General features: G+C 46.5%; 1 pseudogene; it reads left to right on the plus strand.

Moving 5' to 3' along the window:
- Positions 1-20,233, plus strand: part of LOC148686050 (uncharacterized) — a 44,772-nt pseudogene extending 24,539 nt beyond the window's left edge.
- The last annotated feature ends 518 nt before the right edge of the window (positions 20,234-20,751 follow it).

Below are 20,751 nucleotides of genomic sequence, written 5' to 3' on the forward strand. Positions count from 1 at the left end.
GGGCAGTCTAGAAAAGGACTTTCTCAGTGATAGCCCCTAGACTGCGGTACTCCCTCCCCAAAGAAGTGCATCTAGCTTTGTTGCTGAATAGCTTTTGCCATATGGAGCTCAAGACAGATCTCTTCACTATGGACTTTGCTAGTTGAGGTGTTTTGTTTTTTGTGGGCCTCACCTCGTTTGCTCAATTCTTCTGGCTGGAACAGTTTTATTTGTCTGGTTTCATAATTGTCTATTCTGTTGCTGTAAGCTTCGCTGGGACCTTCGGGTGAAGGGCAGATAAATTTTTAAATGTTGTTGTTGTTGTTTAGTCGTTTAGTCGTGTCCGACTCTTCGTGACCCCATGGACCATAGCACGCCAGGCACTCCTGTCTTCCACTGCCTCCCGCAGTTTGGTCAAACTCATGTTCGTAGCTCCGAGAACACTGTCCAACCATCTTGTCCTCTGTCGTCCCCTTCTCCTAGTGCCCTCAATCTTTCCCAACATCAGGGTCTTTTCCAAGGATTCTTCTCTTCTCATGAGGTGGCCAAAGTATTGCAGCCTCAGCTTCACGATCTGTCCTTCCAGTGAGCACTCAGGGCTGATTTCCTTAAGAATGGATAGGTTTGATCTTCTTGCAGTCCATTGTTGATAATTCTTCCAGCAATCTTAATTCCGGCTTGGGATTCATCTAGTCCAGCCTTTCGCATGATGAATTCTGCATATAAGTTAAATAAGCAGGGAGACCATTTTTTAATAAATTAATAAATTTGTGTCGGCCTGGATCATGATCCACAAAAAATCTCCTGGCCGTTCTAAAATGGGCTATACATTTCAATTTACAGTCATTACATGTTCTTGTGATAGCGGTGTCATTTTAAGAGACAACCTTTTGCAACAAGCCATCTGCATTCTTCTGACTGACTGACTGACTGACTGACTTCCATTTATGCTTCACACTTAAACATGTTCCCCCAACAAGCCATTTTCATTCTTACAAGCCAAACCATGCATTTTCGCGATACATTTTTTCCAGACAGATTAATTGGGGCAATCTTTAAAATGTAAATCCTATGAACAAAACTCAGCCATGAGTGAAACAACCAAGCAGGTTGGGAAATGTGCGGTGTTCTTTTAAAAAGCTGATCGAAATCTTATTTTTAAAGTCTTCGAGGCTGGCGGGCTTTTTGAGGTTTTATTTTATCCATCGGCAGATTCGTAAACTGCTTCACAACGCAAACTTGCCAAAAACGATGTGCAGTCACCTAAGACAAAACAGGAAAGATTATAAACTCAGTAGACTAAAAGTAATAAATCTATTTCTACCATTGCATAATTACCCACACACATGCCTGCATACACCACACTGGCTTACAATACAGTCGTACCTTGGGTTCCAAACGTCTTGTGAGTCGGATGCCGCAAACCCAGAAGTGAATGTTCTGTTTTGCACATGTTCTTTGTAACCTGCACGTCTGACACAACTTCCGCGGCTTCTGATTGGCTCCAGCAGATTCCTGCAGCCAATCAGAAGCCGTGCCTTGGTTTCCAAACACTTTGGAAGTCAAATAGGCTTCTGTTTGATTTCCGAGGTACCATTGTACTTGAAGAATCATCCTGGGGAAGTGCTTTTGGAAGGAGAGCAGATCATAAAAAAGCCTTGTGCAGATGTTGTCAATGTGGTGCTTTGCAGGGGTTTTACACTACTTTATTTTCCTTCATAAAGCAGTAAATAAATCTTTACACCCCCAATGAACAGGAACTAACTAAATAAGGGGCAGTTAATAACTAATCACCCAGCCACAAAGAACAGGAAGGAATAATGAGGGTAGAACAGGTAAGGAGAAAGCTATTACTTAACATTGCATGGGGTATTTGCTGAAAGGGGCTTAAAGGTAAAGGGACCCCTGACAATTAGGTCCAGTCGTGACCGACTCTGGGGTTGTGGCACTCATCTTGCTTTACTGGCCAAGGGAGCCAGCGTACAGCTTCCAGGTCATGTGGCCAGCATGACAAAGCCACTTCTGGCAAACCAGAGCAGCACACGGAAACGCCGTTTACCTTCCTGCCAGAGTGGTACCTATTTATCTACTTGCACTTTGGCGTGCTTTCGAACTGCTAGGTTGGCAGGAGCTGGGACCGAGCAACGGGAGCTCACCCCGTCGCGGGGATTCAAACCGCCAACCTTCTGATTGGCAAGCCCCAGGCTCTGTGGTTTAACCCACAGCGCCACCTGCGTCTCTCAAAGGGGCGTAAAGGTAAAGGGGCCCCTGACCATCAGGTCCAGTCGTGTCCAACTCTGGGGTTGCGGCGCTCATCTCGCTCTATAGGCCGAGGGAGCCGGCGTTTGTCCGCAGACAGCTTCCGGGTCATGTGGCCAGCATGACAAAGCTGCTTCTGGCGAACCAGAACAGTGCACGGAAACGCCATTTACCTTCCCGCCAGAGCGGTCCCTATTTATCTACTTGCACTTTGATGTGCTTTCGAACCGCTAGGTGGGCAGGAGCTGGGACCGAGCAATGGGAGCTCACCCCGTCGCAGGGATTCAAACTGCCGACCTTCTGATCAGCACAAACAAATATTGCCAAAGGGCCTTAGCCGTGATGAGGGGCATTGCTGGATCATATGGCATTATATTAAATGCCAGCTGGTCCGCTATTTTAATTCCACTTTTGGCTGGTTGAACAAAAGCAAGGAACACACCTGTCCAGGCCTGAATGTGAAAGCAACCTATGACAGCAATCCTGATTGTCACCAAACACCTGCAGCGCGTTGAAAATGGAAGCAAAGCATCAAATCAGCGTGCTCCTTCAGCAGTTCAAGGAAATATGGAAATGGATTGCAATCACCGCCATTGGCAGGGGAGGTGGGTGGGAATCACAAAGATGATGAAAGAGCTGGCTTTGTAATCTACTCATCATGCCGCGATTTTCTTGCCTCTGCATATTAATTACAAATCTATCAAATATTGTGCTTGGGGGAGAGAAAGAGAGAGAGTTGCCTCTTCAGCGCTGAATATTTCTAAGTGGGCAGCAGGCCAAACTCCCTTTTGGGTTGCAGCAGAGAGACGGTCTAGCCAAAAGTGGGGAAGGAGAGAAAAGCAAAAGAACTGGTATTTGAGATTAAAGCCATGGTGATGGCTGGAGTTTTGGGGAATTCTAAGTGAGCTAGCCAAGGTATATTTCAGTCCTCTTAGTGAAGTGACATGGAACACATCTGATTCATGGGGAAGAGGTGGCATCAAAAGAGAGCGCTGAAGAATTCAGGGAGTTTATGTGGAGATTAAATGAGGAGGGGGTGAAACATGTATACCACCTGAAACTCCTTGGAGCAAAAGGTGGGATGCAAATTGTTGTTGTTGTTTAGTCGTTTAGTCGTGTCCGACTCTTCGTGACCCCATGGACCAGAGCACGCCAGGCACTCCTGTCTTGCACTGCCTCCCGCAGTTTGGTCAAACTCATGTCCGTAGCTTCGAGAACACTGTCCAACCATCTCATCCTCTGTCGTCCCCTTCTCCTTGTGCCCTCCATCTTTCCCAACATCAGGGTCTTTTCCAGGGAGTCTTCTCTTCTCATGAGGTGGCCAAAGTATTGGAGCCTCAGCTTCACGATCTGTCCTTCCAGGGAGCACTCAGGGCTGATTTCCTTCAGAATGGAGAGGTTTGATCTTCTTGCAGTCCATAGGACTCTCATGGGATGCAAATGCAATCAATCAGTCAATCGAACAAAATAGAAAATGTCACTTTCAAAGCGCAACCATACAACGGGCAGAAGTAGAGGAAGAAAACACAACAGCAAAAACTTTTAATGGAAAATAGCTAGAGAACAGATGGGGAGAGGAGAAAATGATAAGGAATGAATGCAGATCAGCGAGGGGAAGGATGAGGTCAAAGCACATCTGACTCATATGAATTAATCTAGCTGAGCAGCACCTGACAAAATATACCCTCGGGTGCCAAATGAACTTAGCATTTTTTTCAGATCCGATGCCAATTACCTTTCTCCGAGAGATAGGTCCTCTCACTGAGGAGGGCCCAAGGAATTATTGACAAATTAGTTTTGATTTCAAACATAAGAAAACCTGGGAAATTATTAGGCAGAGAAAAGGTTACGAAGTGATCTACTTGTGAGTGCCCAGAGTTTCCTTTGCCGATCCAATAATAATAATAATAATAATTTATTATTTATAACCCGCCCATCTGGCTGGGTTTCCCCAGCCACTCTGGGCGGCTTCCAACAGAAAAATAAAACACAATAATCTATTAAACATTAAAAGCCTCCCTGAACAGGGCTGCCTTCAGATGTCTTCTAAAAGTCTGGTAGTTTTTTTCCTTTTTGACATCTGTTGGGAGGGCGTTCCACAGGGTAGGCGCCACCACCGAGAAGGCCCTGTGCCTAGTTCCCTGCAACTTGGCATCTCGCAACGAGGGAACCACCAGAAGGCCCTCGGTGCTGGACCTCAGTGTCCGGGCAGAATGATGGAGGTGGAGATGCTCCTTCAGGTATACTGGACCACAAATCCAGTGCTTTGGACCACAAATCCCATCAGCCCCAGCCAGCACAGGGGGTGTCAGGTGGGCGGAGGCTGACCTGGAGAATAGAGCGATGATTGACAGCAGCCAACCCAGAACAACCCAACACTCTTCATTTTGCAGGACACACCTGTGCTGGTAGGTGTGGATATATTCCGCAATGCAATATGCCAGGATATCAGCAAAGGTCCCCCGCACACGCACACACACACACGGTTCATATATTGTGACCAATCTAGGGTGTCTTTTCCATTTGTATGAATGGCATCAGATAGTTATTTATTGTTAGATTTTCCAAGCCCCCCCCTCTTTTTTGCACACATACCTATTAAAACAATTGATTTTTTAAAAAAGCAAAACAACAACCCTAAATTAAATTAAAAGAAAATACAGAGTCAGCAAAATGATTTAAAATGCAGGCAGGAACTAATTTCCTAAAGTGGGACTAACTGGCCGGGAGAAGTTTAAGAAAGTAACTCTGGGAACTCTGGTGGTGAAAACGATCCTCTGGATCCCTTTGAATCTGGTGCCAGGCTCATCTTTGCTGCTGTGGTCGATGATCAGTATGAAAGAAGAGGGAGGGAGGCTGATCTGTGGATTGTCTAGGAGCTCTTATTAACTTTCAGAACTATTGGTCATGGTATTCAACTGAACCAGTTGTCTTAACTGGGGGTTGAGACACTGGTGTTATGGTGGTCCTGCTCTTCCCTGGAGATTATGTTCCAGAATAAGATTCCAAGGCAGTGGTGGAGCTTCATGCTCCGGCACCAGGGGCGGGGGTGGGGCTGGCGTCCGTTCTGGGGGCGGGACACGCCTCCCAGAGGGGTGGGGCGCACCTCCCAGAGGGCTGTGGTGCGCGTTCCGGGGGTGGGACGCGCCTCCCGGAGGGCCGTGACATCCGTTCCGGGGGTGTGCCATGCGTTTTGAGGGTGGGGTGGGTGCCCGCGATGGCGCCCCTTGGAACCCGCCGCTCGGGGCGGCCCGCCGCCACCGCCCCTATCTTCCTACGCCCCTGTTCCAAGGCTCAATAAGTTTTCAACCGACCCAGACCCCACAATCATCATATGAGGCTCTTCTTCTTGTGCCTCCTCCACAAGAGATCTGAAGGGTGGCAACATGAGAACGGGGCCTTTTATGCAGTGGCTCCCGTTTGTGGAATGCTCTCCCCATGGAGGCTCACCTGGCACCTTCATTATACATCTTCAGGCACCAGGCAAAAATGTTCCTCTTCAACCAGGCCTTGGGATGATTAACATTCTTCCTCCATTTAAATGTGTTTGTGGGAGGGAGGGTTATTTATTGGCTTTTGTTTTACCGGGTATTATGTATTTTGTGTTGTAGTTTTGTATTTTTCTGTTGTGAACCACCCTGTGATCTTTGGATGATGGGCAGTACAGTGGTACCTTGGTTCTCAAATGCCATGGTACTCAAACAACTTAGAACCCAAACACTGCAAACCCAGAAGTAAGTGTTCCGTTTTGTGAACTTTTTTTCGGAAGCCAAACATGTTCCGTTTTGGGTGTTATGCTGAGGTCTGTCTGTTTTTGCTATTGATTTTGCGTTTTTGTTTTGTTTTTGTGACTGTGTGGAAACAGGTTCAGCTACTGATTGATTGATTGATTGATTGTGTGACTGCAGTACAAGGCTTATTGCTTTCATTTTATGGATCAATGGTCTCGTTAGATGATAAAATTCATGTTAAATTGCTGTTTTAGGGGTTGTTTTTAAAAGTCTGGAACAGATTAATCCATTTTGCATTACTTTCTATGGGAAAGTGTGCCTTGGTTTTGGACCGCTTTGGTTTTGAAACAGACTTCCGGAACGGATTAAGTTTGAGAACCAAGGTACCACTGTATAAAAATTGTTGTTGTTGTTGTTGTTATTTCATTATTACAGTCACACATCGCTTTAAGTACGCTTCGGTTTGAGTACTTTCAGTTTAAGTACTCCATGGACCCATCTGGAATGGATTAATCCACTTTCCATTACTTTCAATGGGAAAGTTTGCTTCAGGTTAAGTACGCTTCAGGTTAAGTCCGGACTTCCAAAACCAATTACACTTCGGGTTAAGTATGCTTCAGGTTGAGTACGGACCCGTCTGGAACGGATTAATCCACTTTCCATTACTTTCAATGGGAAAGTTCACTTTAGGTTAAGTACGCATTATTATTATTATTATTATTATTATTATTATTATTATTATTAACCATAGCATACAAAACATCCCAGGTTCAGTCCCCAGCATCTCCAGGTAGGGCTTGGAGAGTCCCCAGTCTGAACCCCTGAAAAGCCACTGCCTGCCAGTGTAGACAGCATTGAGCTAGATAGGCCAATAGTCTGACTCATTATAAGGCAGCGTTCTATCTTCCTAAGCCTCTTGCTTTTGCTTCATGCTGCAGAAACAGGGGTCAGGCACTGGTGAATCACAATACGTGTTTAGCAGACTTTGTTCATCTTGGTAGGTCACACTTTCTGCTGGCTTGGTCTAGATTGAAGTTTTCATTTTTTTCCCCTTTTAAAGGGGAGGAAAAGATCACTCCTCTGATCTGATCCAGCCTTAGGGACCTTTGCAGCTAGCCCCTCTCAAGGCGGAGCTCATTCTGTCGCAATGCAAAATTTGCCGGAAAAAATCCCTTCAATGTTTTACAATGGAGAGAAATTGCGCACACCCCCTTGGGCCAATTAGCATCATCTCATTTCTAGTCCTGCTAACGTTAACATCAGTAAGGAATGCAACGACAGGGTAACAGTCGGTGAGAAGGGACGCACTGTTAACGTTCGCACGCAGAAACACTGCTCTCTAATGCAAGTTGTCGGAGGGATGCAAGCAGCAAGCATGAGCGAAAACTCTCAATTTTTTGGTTCCTTCAGTTTGAAAGTGAAGACAGTCTAATTGGGAAGAAACCATAGATTAGTAGGAGAGCACATGCTAGCATGCAGAGCGTCCTAGATTCAGTCCCTGACATCTTCATTTTAAAGGATCTCAAACGAAAGGTGGTCATCACATCAGAAGCATGGCTTCCATTGAAGGCAGAGGCTGTGCGATTCCCTTTGTAAGATCATCTGAGATAAACCTTGCGATGCCACATGTCATTGCCTTGTGACGTTCAGCATTACACTGGGAGCTTCTTGTGATGGGCAACGTTGCCGCTCAGTATTGAGGGAGCCCAGCCCCCCCCCCGAAGAAATGGGGGGAGCCTTGCCCATCCATCCGCAGCTGGCACACCAGACAGCAGGCAATCCTTATAAGTGGAACGACTTATCTTGGAGAAAAGGCCAGTTAAAATTCTAACGCTTATTCATCCCAGTAATATTTTATTTTTAAAAATTGGTTGGATGGGGTGGTTTGCAAAAAATATATATCTATCCAAATTATATTAATCTTCAAATCAGGTGAATTATAAGAATTAGGACGGGGAGGGTCTTGTCTTTAAATATGAGGTCTTCTTGATATTTGTAATACAGTCATACCTTGGAAGTTGAACAGAGCCGTCTTTCCCATAGGGCTTAGCGATGTGTCGCACCAGGGCGCTGGTCTCTCAGGGGCGCCCCAGCCAGTGGGGGAGCTGCATGGCTTTGCCGGCGGCCTCCCCTTTCCCTGCACGCCCGCCAGCTACGCCCGCCAACCATAAGGCTGGCGGGCATGCAGCTTCCCTCCCAAGCCTCCCCGGGAGGAGAGCGATCCTCGCAGAGGCTTGGGAGTGAAGTTGTGCCCTTCCCAAGCCTCCGCAGGAGGAGAGCGAAGCTTCACTCCCAAGCTTGCACAAGAGGAGAGCGATCCCCACAGAGGCTTAGGATGGAAGCTGGGCACCGCCAGCTGGCGGGCACACAGCTTCCCTCCCCCTCCTCTGCGGGGATCGCTCTCCTCCCGAGGAGGCTTGGGAGGGGCACAACTTCACTCCCAAGCCTCTGCAGGGATCGCTCTCCCGCAGTGGCATGGGGGAGAGTTGCACCCCCCCCATGACTGGCAGTGTACAGCTACAGCCACCCCAACACTATCTGCGGTAATTTGGGGACACTGGGCAGATATTTGCACCCCGGCGCCGCATCTGCTAAAGACGGCCCTGAAGTTGAACGTAATCAGTTCTAGAAGTCCATTCGACTTCCAAAACTTTCGGAAACCAAAGTGCAGCTTCTGATTAGCTGCAGGAAGCTCCTGCAGCCAATCGGAAGCCATGGAAGTCACGTCAGACATTCGGGTTTCAAAGAATGTTGGCAAACCAGGGCACTCATTTTCAGGTTCACGGCGTTCAGGAGCCAAAATGTTCGAGAACTAAGCTATTTGAAAACCAAGGTACGACTGTACAATAAATGGAGATAGATATCTCCTGGGTGCTTCTCTCGACATGCACAACCTAAACGATTCCACCCTGGAATTCCATGTCTCCTACGTTCCACGAAAAAACCCACACTTTCAGCCATTGCAGATCGCAACCCTCCTTTTGTCTCCTGGCCAGCCTTGGCTCAGCGTCGGGGCTTTCCAAGACATGAGTTCTTCCGCACACGCTTTCCGCAGGCTTTGAGTTACGACCTACAGCTCCGGTGCCGTAAATATCCACTCAATATGTGCGCTGGCCCATGATTGGCCGCCGCTGGAAAATGAGCAAGGCATGTTGATGAGGGACAGGAAACGGAGGCTCCAGAGAGAACTATAAAAACAGGGCAGGAGAGGCTGTGATGGCGTGCAAGAGAGCTGAGGGAAAGGGGTTGTTGGAGGGGGGTCTGCCCTTCTCTCTCTCTCTCTCTATACACACACACACACATACATATACATATACTAGCAGCCTTTCTGCCTAATTACTACCTGCCGTAAAATAATCTGGTTTATTGCTCCCATCCAAGGCAGGAAGAATTTTCCCTGAGAGCGCTGCACGCAGTGTGGCGTTGCGCTAGAGAGGAAATACTTTTGCCGAGTGCTCTGTATATATAGATTGCCTAAAAACATTAGTCGATTTGCATTAAAAGTGGCATTTGCTCCTTAAGTGATCCCTGCCTTTAGTTAGGTTGTTTCCCCCTTTGCTTCCTGCAAAGATGGCTTCCGCTATTTGGCTGCAGGGCATTGTGTCCAGAGCAGCCGTCGCCAACCTGGTGCCCTCCAGATATTTTGAACTACAACTCCCGTCAGAGCCGTCTGTTTTCATTAATCCATCAAAATGGGTTGGTGAAGAGGTAAGGTAAAGGACCCCTGGATGGTTAAGTCCAGTCGAATTCCACTATAAGGGGGTGGTGCTCATCTCTACTTTCAGGCTGAGGGAGCTGGCGTTTTTCTGCAGGCATATTTTCCAGGTCCTGTGGCCAGCATGACTAAACTGCTTCTGGCTCACGGAGGATTGTGGCGAGTGCCAGAGTGCACAGAAACACTGTTTACCTTCCCACCACAGCGGTACCTATTTATTTACTCATGATTTCGAACTTCTAGGTTGGCAGGAGCTGGGACAGAGCAACGGGAGCTCACCCCGTCACGGCGGTTCGAACTGCCGACCTTACAATCGGCAAGCCCAAGAGGCTCAGAGGTTTAGACCACGGCACCACCTGCGTCCCTTATCACAATGGGACGTCTATTGGGGACAGGGAGGGGATCTGATCTGCTAGCTACCGAGGCAAGCAGCCACCTTGCCCTGATTAGTGTCCACTGCTGAGCAGCCATTTTCAATTTCCCACAATGCCTTCAGTTTAGCATCACTCTGGGGTCATTTTGGGAGAATTGAAATGGTGTTTGTTTGTTTGTTCTTTGCCTGGTGCTAATCAGTGGACCCAGAGCAGGTGTCAGTACTGGGCCTACTGGGTCTCTGAGGTACCTACCGCCTGAAGATGCCTCGCGCTGATGTCAAGCCTATGCCTGCAGCACGAAAAGTGACAGATTCTTTGGTGAATAAAGCTTTGCAACGGGTCCTGCTGAATGCATCAACCGGTCATCAGTTTTCCTCCTAATCACATTCTTTCAGACAACATTTCAAAAAGAGCCTCTGTTCCCAATTGGATAACCTGGACGTGTGGCCAGCAAGCAGGTCTGGGGGTTCTTTCTCTCTCTGTTTTTTTTGTGTGTGTGTTTCCTCCCACCCCACCCGGAAATATGTAAATTTGTTCTTGGAAAATCGTCAACTAATTTGACTCCGTTCGGGCTGACATGGTCCTGCTTGCCAACAGTTACATTTGCATACTAATTCGCCTCCCCTCCATTCATTGAGAAATGGATGCAAATGATTTATCATTCGCCCGATACCTCGCCTGAATGTGCAAGGGGAAATTGCTGCAGTGTCACAGGCAGTGCGAAGGAAGCCTCTCGAAATGGGCTTGCCTCTAATCTAATCACATCAGCTATAAAGCACCTGGTTCTTTATAGCTCCCCCCCCACCCGGATCCAACTCCCAAGTTCTCTATATCGTTACTAGACTTCCCTTCATATCAACTAGTTTTGTGTTCTACATGGAGAACAGTAGTATATACACTGTGCATTTCAAGCTTTTAGGAGGGCCATCTGCAATTGACTCTGGTCATTTCCCCAGACCTGGTGTGTTGTGATAGATAATTGCCATCTTCCTTTGTTCAGTTCTCTTCAATGTTTACCTTCCTTGGAGGTTTTAAAGCAGACGTTGGATGGTCATTCCTGCATTGTAGGGGGTTGGGCTAGATGACCTTCAGGATCCCTTCCAACACTGTGGATCTACATTAAACAGTACAGATTCATTTCCAAAGCCGTGGCAGTAAAACAATAGAACAATAAGACAACAGCATGTCCGAACAAAAATACACCTGTGAAAAGCCCTTTGAAACAGGTGAATTTTGAGTCCTTCACCTGTTGTATTCCTATAAGCCGGTATCCAAATAGCGTAGCAAATGGGTGCATCTAGCCTTATATAGGCACAAAAAAAAAAAAAACAAAGCAGTTTATGATGATGAACAGAATAATACAGCAGAAGCCTTGGTTTCATCTCCAGCTTATTTCCCTGGTCCAGCACTGGATCATCAGGTCTGCAATCGCTGCCTCATTTTAGGTCTCAGATCAAATTGCGGATGGAAATGTCCCTGCAAAACGATTGTGATGCTCCCTTTGTCCTTTGCATCAGAGAAGCATCATCCACTCCTAAACCACAATGTGGGAAACAGTTCTTGATTTGGATAGCACGTCAGGTAGCCCAAACTAGTCACGATATCCATATATATACTGTCTGTTTCTTTTTAGAAGCTAGGTCAAAGGTAAAGGTGAAGGGACCCCTGACCATTAGGTCCAGTTGCGGACGACTCTGGGGTTGTGGTGCTCATCTCACTTTACTGGCCGAGGGAGCCGGCGTGCAGCTTCCAGGTCATGTGGCCAGCATGATAAAGCCGCTTCTGGCGAACCAGAGCAGCGCAAGGAAGCACCATTTACCTTCCCGTCTGAGCGGTTCCTATTTATCTACTTGCATTTTGATGTGCTTTCGAACTGCTAGGTTGGCAGGAGCTGGGACTGAGCAACGGACGCTCACCCCGTCACAGGGATTCGAACTGCCGACCTTCTGATCAGCAAGCCCTAGGCTCAGTGGTTTAACCCACAGCGCCACCTGCGTACTTTCCATAAATCCAGACTGTCACTATCTGGGATTGAGACTCGATTGCATACAACCCAATTCGGGCAGGGGCGTAGGAAGGGGGGCGATAGGAGCGCCTCGCCCCAGGCAGCATGATCCTGAGGGCGCCATCGCGGCTGTCCCCCCGCCCGCGCTGGGCACCCCGCCCCCACAGGCGGCAGTCCCCGCCACCAGAATGTGTGCCACGCCCCTAGAACACGCCCCACGCCCCTATGGGCAGTGCACCATGCCCCCAGAATGCGCGCCACACCCCTACGGGCGATGCACCACACCTCCAGAACACTCGCCAGCCCCTCCCCCACCTGCTCTCTGCCCCCGGTGCCAGAGCATGAAGCTCCGCCACTGAATTCGGGTTGGAGCTTTTGCACAACAAACCTGCTCCCCGCCAGAATGGGACTCTTTGTAGTTGTAATGAGCATTGTGAGGTTTTGCAGGAGCCATGCCCTGGCTGTGCTGACCTTATCCGAATCGGGTGCAGGTCGGCAAGTACAGTCAGGTGACGAGACACACTACAGCTGGGAGCAAGCCAAGGAAGACTACATAAGAAAGACCTGCATTTCGCCCTTGGTCTTTGCCACAGAAACACGGTCTTCTGCTGACCTATAGCCTGTTCCTGTGATCCTTGCCTGGCTGGACTTCTCACCCGCCTAGACTCTTGATACTCTTCTGGGCCTCCTCTTTCCTCTGACCTTTGCTGGGCTTGTTGTTGTTTCCTGACTGTGGACCCGCCAGTTTGACGGCCTCTTCTCCCGCTTCCCCCATTGAAGTTGTCGTTTGCACACGATGCAAACTGTAAAGCATGTTGTTACAACATAAGAGAAAGCAGCTTTGTGCTAGGAAACACAGCGAGGCAATAATAATAAAAAAAAAATGCAGTGTGAGTCTGTGTGTGTTACAAAAAGGAAATCTTGCAACCTCAATTTAGAAAGGGCTGCTTCTCTCCCGTGTCAGCAGATTCAAAGCTTAGTGGGTCAAATGTGAAGGGCAGAAAATTGATTTAGGTGCATTAATAAAAATCTACATTGGTAGCGATAGAAGAGGTATTGGCCATACTCTGAACTTAACTCTTTCCTAGGGAGCAGGAGAAATTTGATTCGGTTTGGTTTTAAAGGGGGAAGCTACCTAATTCGCTTTCCAAACCAGTATGTGAACTGAAGCATGGGCATTGTTCAAAAACTGTGCTTTTTGTGAATTTTGCAGTGCAGTCCTCCTGTCCAGTAACATGTACAAATATTCAGGTGCTAGGGTGAAATGAGCAAAAAAACATTAAAAAAATACATGTGTTGGAAAATAACATGCACTAGTGCATTATATTGGGGGAAATTGCTTGGGGGAATTGTGTATATCAGACAATAGTGCATACAAAAGTGTGTATATTAGAAGAAATTCGCACTAAAGTGCTGATGCATTTTCATACAGACTTAAAAAAGAAAGAATGCAAATGGATGTGGAAATACAGAGAATTGAATTTAGGGTTGTAAAATGAGAGAAACTGAAATGGGCAGATTCACTCAGGACATAGCTCAGTCAGTAGAGCATGGAACTCTTAATCTCAGAGAGTTGTGGGTTCGAGTCCTACGCTGGGCAAAAGATTGGGGTTGCAGGGAATGAGCTTTGTGGTCCCTTCCAACTCTACAGTTACATGGTTCTATGATTTCTTCATCAGTTCTCTCTCACTGCATTGGTCCAGATGGTGGGACCACTTTAGAATGGGACACAAACTGCTCCCGTCCATGTTGACCACCTGCCACCTTAGCGTACCCGAGATCCAGATCCCCAGGCAATAGATCTGTCCCCAAAATGCATTGCCGTGGGTGATGAGCATTGCTTCCATTCACCCGCCTGTAGGTAAAATGTCCATTCTAGGGAACGGCACTGAGGTCAGGCCAGTGGGGGTCCATTCTTTTTTATAAACAACAACAACATTTTTTATTAGATTTTTACTTACAAATCAATCATATCAAACCAATTATTCCAAATTATACAAAGATATATCTATTCAACCAAATATTGTGCCAAATTATAAAAGTTTTGCTTCCCCATGCTTCAAATTCTGAGGGTTCTGAATATTGATAATTGCTGCCATTCTAATCAAAGTTCCAAGTTCTTTCCAATCCTTTTAATCCAACACAGTCCAGATCTTTTCCAACAGCCTCTGAAATATTTTCAGGCGAGATTTACCACAAAGCCTATGTTTCTGTCCAGCTTCCCCATAAATCCTTGCACTCTCCTTCCAGACTGGGATATCCTCCAAGCTCCGCCGTTTATCACGGACAGACGCCACCTTAAAGATCCAAGAAGTCATGTCCAGGCTTCTGCTTGTTAATTCCTCCGGTCGTGGATTTGCAGTCTTTCCGGGCAGGGTCAGCCAAATCCAGATATTAACACACATCTTATAACAAACCCCTGGCTCCCCAGTGAGGGTCCCTTCTGAGCCCAAAGGGGGTCTTGGACAATTCCCAACGTGGCTGACCTCTAACGCCGAGCCTGGGCCCGAGGTAGCCTCCTAGGCATAGCTGTGGAGCTTCACACTGGCATTCAGAAGTCTTCTTCTGTGGCTGAGTGCCCCCCAACGGGCTCCCCTCTCCATTAGCAACACAGTGTTTCCACTTCTTCCAAAGGCCCCTTAGCTACCCATCCTTTGGGCTTGGAATTAGGCTTGCTCCCAAATTCATTGTATTATAGCGTAAGATTTCATGGCACTTGCTTCATGTATATTGCTTGGATGGGCAGTGTTAATTCCTTCCCTCCCCCTCCTCTGCTTTGTAATAGAAAAGGCTGTTTATGTGCTGTATTTAGCAGATGCTTGGTGCCTCTCGAGTACATAGCCCAGCATGTCAGAACTCAGCCCAGAATCGATTGCTTTACAACTACATTCTGAACCCGGCAAATAAGGAAATGCTGACAGGTCCTTAACTGGAGCACTGCTGCTGAACATCAATGTAATTAGCTGGGCATATCAGACAGAGCATATGGGCTGTCCATCATCTCTGGCAAGAAGAAGAAGAGAAAAATAAGTGTGTACAATCTGACCATAATGGTTTGGAGATTATTATATATATATATTTCTGGTTTGCTTTTTAAAAGCATGCCTTGGACACCTTGTGGGAGGCAAGGTAGTGTTTTGGACGCAGACATGCGGAGAGAGATTATTATTATTATTATTCTGGGAAGTTTTTAACGTTTGGCATTTTATCGTGATTTTATATGTGATGGAAGCTGCCCAGAGTGGCAGGGCTAACCCAGCCGGATGGGCGGCATATAAATAATAATATGGTAATTATCATAATAATCATAACTGAGAGAAGCTTTTTCTTTCCCTCTCCAACTTGAGGCTGTCCAGTGAAGCTAAAGATTGTGAGACTCAGCACAGACAAAAGAAACTACCGTAGTTTTCCGTGTATAAGACTAGGTTTTTTTCTTTAAAAATTATGCTTAAAAGTGGGGGTCATCTTATACATGGATAGTAGCATAGGGTGGTCATAGAATCATAGAATCGTAGAGTTGGAAGAGACCACAAGGGCCATCCAGTCCAACCCCCTGCCGAGCAGGAAACACCATCAAAGCATTCTTGACATATGCCTGTCAAGCCCCTGCTTAAAGACCTCCAAAGAAGGAGACTCCACCACACTCCTTGGTAGCAAATTCCACTGCCAAACAGCTCTTACTGTCAGAAAGTTCTTCCTAATGTTTAGGTGGAATCTTCTTTCTTGTAGTTTGAATCCATTGCTCCATGTCCGCTTCTCTGGAGCAGCAGAAAACAATCTTCCTCCCTCCTCCATATGACATCCTTTCATATATTTGAACATGGCTATCGTATCACCCCTTAACCTTCTCTTCTCCAGGCTAAACATACCCAGCTCCCTAAGCCATTTGATTGGTTGCTGCTATGGCTTTCAGCGGCTATTGGCCATGTTATTCGTTGCTGCGTCAAGGGCTGGGGTTGATTGGCTGATGCTGCAGCAATTGGGTGGGTGTTTGGCAGTTTCTGCCAGTGAGGGCACAGATGAGAGATGGATTTAGCGGTGCGTGCAGGTGAGCGATTTTTGGCAATCCCCCCTAAAAAAGCTCAACAACTCTTAGCCATCTCCCCACATATTCTTAAATTTGAGTCCCCCCAAATAGGGGCGTCTTATACATGGGGGCGTCTTATACACGGAAAAGCATGGTGCTTCATACAATGCATAGTTACTCAGTGGAATGTTCTCATACGCACATCATAAGAACCTGCTGGATCAGGCCATTGGCCCATCTAGTCCACTATCTTGTTCTCGCAGTGGCCTTTGGGAAACCAGCAAGCAGGGTTTGAGCACAAGAGCCCCCTCCCCTCCTGTGGTTTTCAGCGGCTGGTATTCAGAAGCATTTCTGCCTCCGTGAAGGCAGAGCATGGCCATTCTGGCTAGGAGCCATGAATAGCCCTCTCCTCCGTGAAATTGTCTCATTCTCTTTAAAATCAATCCAAATTGGCCGCCATCATTGCCTCCTGTTGGTGGCTATCGCTGAACAGGAGAGCCAGCACTGGGCACCATTCAGATTACACAAATTCATGGCTTATTTCTACTAACCCTGATTGAGATTTTCTACCTCTATTTTTGGAGATTGTCCACCTCTGAATACCCATTGCTGGGAATCCCATGGGGGGCGTAGAAGGCTGTTGTGTTCAAGTTTTTTTTGCAGGCTTTCCATGGACATCTGGTTGCCACTGTAGGAATAGAGCCCAAGACTAGGTGGGCCTTTGGCCTGATCCAGCAGGCTCGTCTTATTTTCTGATCATGGTAGTGTGACTTGCATGGGGAGATATGAGGGGCCTTCGTTGGACACAGCTTAGACAGGGAAACTCAATATTAAAAAAGGGAATATGGCTCGAGAGGAGCGAGAACTGTGATCTCATTGGCAAGCTGTGATCTCAGTAGAGCATGAGACTCAGGGTTGTGGGTCTGAGCCCCACATTCTTTCATTGCAGGGGTTGGACCAGATGAGTCTCAGGGTCCCTTTCAACTCTGTTGTTTAGTCGTTTAGTCGTGTCCGACTCTTCGTGACCCCATGGACCGTAGCACGCCAGGCACTCCTGTCTTGCACTGCCTCCAACAATTTGGTCAAACTCATGTTCTTAGCTTTGAGAACACTGTCCAACCATCTCGTCCTCTGTCATCCCCTTCTCCTTGTGCCCTCCATCTTTCCCAACATCAGGGTCTTTTCCAGGGAGTCTTCTCTTCTCATGAGGTGGCCAAAGTATTGGAGCCTCAGCTTCACGATCTGTGCTTCCAGTAAGCACTCAGGGCTGATTTCCTTCAGAATTGATAGGTTTGATCTTCTTGCAGTCCATGGGGCTCTCAAGCCTTCTTTATGGTCCAGCTCTCACTTCCATACATCACTACTGGGAAAACCATAGCTTTAACTATACGGACCTTTGTAGGCAAGGTGATGTCTCTGCTTTTTAAGATGCTGTCTAGGTTTGTCATTGCTTTTCTCCCAAGAAGCAGGCGTCTTTTAATTTCATAAGTAAACGAAAAGTTGCAAGAACTCGGGCCAGAAAGGATAATTTCAAAAAATATTCACAAAGTTTTATTCAGGATAACTTCCAGTAAATATCAACATCAGGACAAGGCCCTGTTTCGATGATTCTTCATCAGCTGGAATGTAAAAGTTAACATAAATGTTTGTAATGAGAAATTATTCAACTCTTAAGATATAAAGTTTTAACACATAAAAAGGACAGAGACTGTATTCAAATAAACATTACTGATATATCTTTGAGTGACCAACCTAACTTCAACCTTATAGTCTGCTTTCTAAATAAAGATTTAAACTGCTTGTAGCGTACAAAAGGCTTGTCTAAACTTAAATAAGAAATCCTCTTACAAAATATAACAATCCTTGTTACAGGAATACTTGTAGTTTTTACAAACAGAGTTATAATACTAGTAAAAACAAAGGTAGCTTACCGGGGTTTCTTAGGTCTAAGTGTACCAGGTATGTTTGCTTTGTTAACTCAAATTGTTTGCAGCACTTAAATGATAGAGGAAACGAGGTTGCAGCAAAATTAAAGAGACAGTATAGCATTTAGGACTACAAGTGTTGAGATAATTTAAAGGCATATGGACATAACTAGGTTCAATGTTGTTACAAAGTACAAATTCGATTCTAGGAATGATGTGAAGTCTAAACTATTGTTCAAGCCCCCTGGATGTAAAGTGTTGAAAAGATGAATAAATTTGGACTCCTGTTGGAGAAGGAGTCTGTCAATGTTCATATGTTGAAAGCGGGTTTGCGGCAATGTCCAGATTACAAAGAATGAGAAGTCATCTTCTGTATGTTTGTGTTGAGTATTTCATGACTGCTGTCACCATCTGCAGTGATCAAGGAGCCCAAGAAAGTAAAATCTCTCACTGCCTCCATTTCTTCCCCTTCTATTTGCCAGGAGGTGATGGGACCAGTGGCCATGATCTTGGTTTTTTTGATGTTGAGGTTCAGACCTTATTTTGCGCTCTCCTCTTTCACCCTCATTAAAAGCTTCTTTAATTCCTCCTCACTTTCTGCCATCAACTCTACAACTCTATTATTCTAAGCTCACCACTCACCCTGCATAGCCTGTGAGGCTGATAGGAGCCAGAGTCCAAAACATCTGGAGGGCCAAGGTGGCCCTCAAGGAATGAGGAAGATGGTTGTTGCTGCTGCTGATTCCCATTCCTTCCCGCAGCCCCCCCCCCCAATTGCTTTGGCGGGTCAGGGGCTCCTCCCAGGGTAGCATGGGAGGTTGTTTTGGGGATTCAAGTGCCGTTGACAAAAAGCATCTCCCACACTGCCTTCAGAAGAAAGCCTCCGCTTCATCTCAGCCGCTTGTATGAATGGTTCAAACCTAATATGCTGGTGTGTTGATAGTTAAAGAAGAAAGCATTCCCTTCTGCCCAAAATCTGGAGTGGGTTCCTGTATCTGGAGCGGGTGCTGGAAGCCACTCCATATGTTTTACAGCGGTACCTAGCCCCCCCACTTCACTTTCCAGGGATGTCCCTGAGCTGTATCTCATTTTCTCCAAAAGCATCAAGGATAGCCTAAGGTCAGCAAGCTGAGCACGTCAAAACTTTTGATGTAAGCCTCTGACCTGCCATGGAAATCAATGGTGTGGCTGGCCTCTCAGTGCGCCTGAGGCTGCAAGGCATGTCAGGAGAGCATACTAGGGCAGGCGTCAACAAAAACACCGGTTTTCCTGAAATGTGCATATGCTCATGTATATGTATGGATGCAAATGTAGAAATAATGCCTATAATTTAAATAGAAATGCAATGCATCTCCCCATAATGAGGAAGACTATGTGCTGGCGCCCTGCATACCTGCTCAGTCTGCTTCCCAGGTGTTCACCGTTGATGGGCAATTACCAGGCCCTTCTTAGGATTTTTTATGTTCAAACCAGACCTGGACATAATCATAGAATTGTAGAGTCAGAAAGGACCCCAAGGGTCATGAGGAACGGCTTAGGGAGCTGGGTAAAAAAGCCAATGCACAGGTAGCACAGGTTACAAAACAGCAAAACCTCCTTTCAACATGTGAATCATAGAATCATAGAATCATAGAGTTGGAAGAGACCACAAGGGCCATCCAGTCCAACCCCCTGCCAAGCAGGAAACACCATCAAAGCATTCCTGACAGATGGCTGTCAAGCCTCTGCTTAAAGACCTCCAAAGAAGGAGACTCCACCACACTCCTTGGCAGCAAATTCCACTGCCGAACAGCTCTTACTGTCAGGAAGTTCTTCCTAATGTTTAGGTGGAATTTTCTTTCTTGTAGTTTGAATCCGTTGCTCCGTGTCCGCTTCTCTGGAGCAGCAGAAAACAACCTTTCTCCCTCCTTTATATGACATCCTTTTATATATTTGAACATGGTTATCATATCACCCCTTAACCTTCTCTTCTCCAGGCTAAACATACCCAGCTCCCTAAGCCGTTCCTCATAAGGCATCGTTTCCAGGCCTTTGACCATTTTGGTTGCCCTCTTCTGGACACGTTCCAGCTTATCAGTATCCTTCTTGAACTGTGGTGCCCAGAACTGGACACAATACTCCAGGTGAGGTCTGACCAGAGCAGAATACAGTGGTACTATTACTTCCCTTGATCTAGATGCTATACTCCTATTGATGCAGCCCAGAATTGCATTGGCTTTTTTAGCTGCTGCATCACACTGCTGACTCATGTCAAGTTTGTGGTCAACCAAAACTCCTAGATCCTTTTCACATGTACTGCTCTCAAGCCAGGTGTCTCCCATCCTGTATTTGTGCCTTTCATTTTTTTTGCCCAAGTGTAGTACTTTACATTTCTCCTTGTTAAAATTCATCTTGTTTGCTTTGGCCCAGTTGTCTAATCTGTTAAGGTCATTCTGAAGTGTGATCCTGTCCTCTGGGGTGTTAGCCACCCCTCCCAACTTGGTGTCATCTGCAAACTTGCTCAGGATTCCCTCAAGCCCATCATCCAAGTCATTGATAAAGATGTTGAACAAGACTGGGCCTTTCAAAAAAGTGTGTGCCTTTCAAAAAAGTGCAACAACTGGTTATCATATAAGCAGGCCATTTAGTAAAAAAAAAAAAAAAAGGCAGGTGGTGAGAACACTCCAAATAACCATCCAAGAGAACAGATGGTTAGTCCCTTGGCAATACTGATGGCCTGTTGACTCTCCACCTCTG

The sequence above is a fragment of the Zootoca vivipara genome, chromosome 4 (genome assembly GCF_965207765.1).
Source record: "Zootoca vivipara chromosome 4, rZooViv2.hap1.1, whole genome shotgun sequence".
Classification (NCBI taxonomy): domain Eukaryota; kingdom Metazoa; phylum Chordata; class Lepidosauria; order Squamata; family Lacertidae; genus Zootoca; species Zootoca vivipara.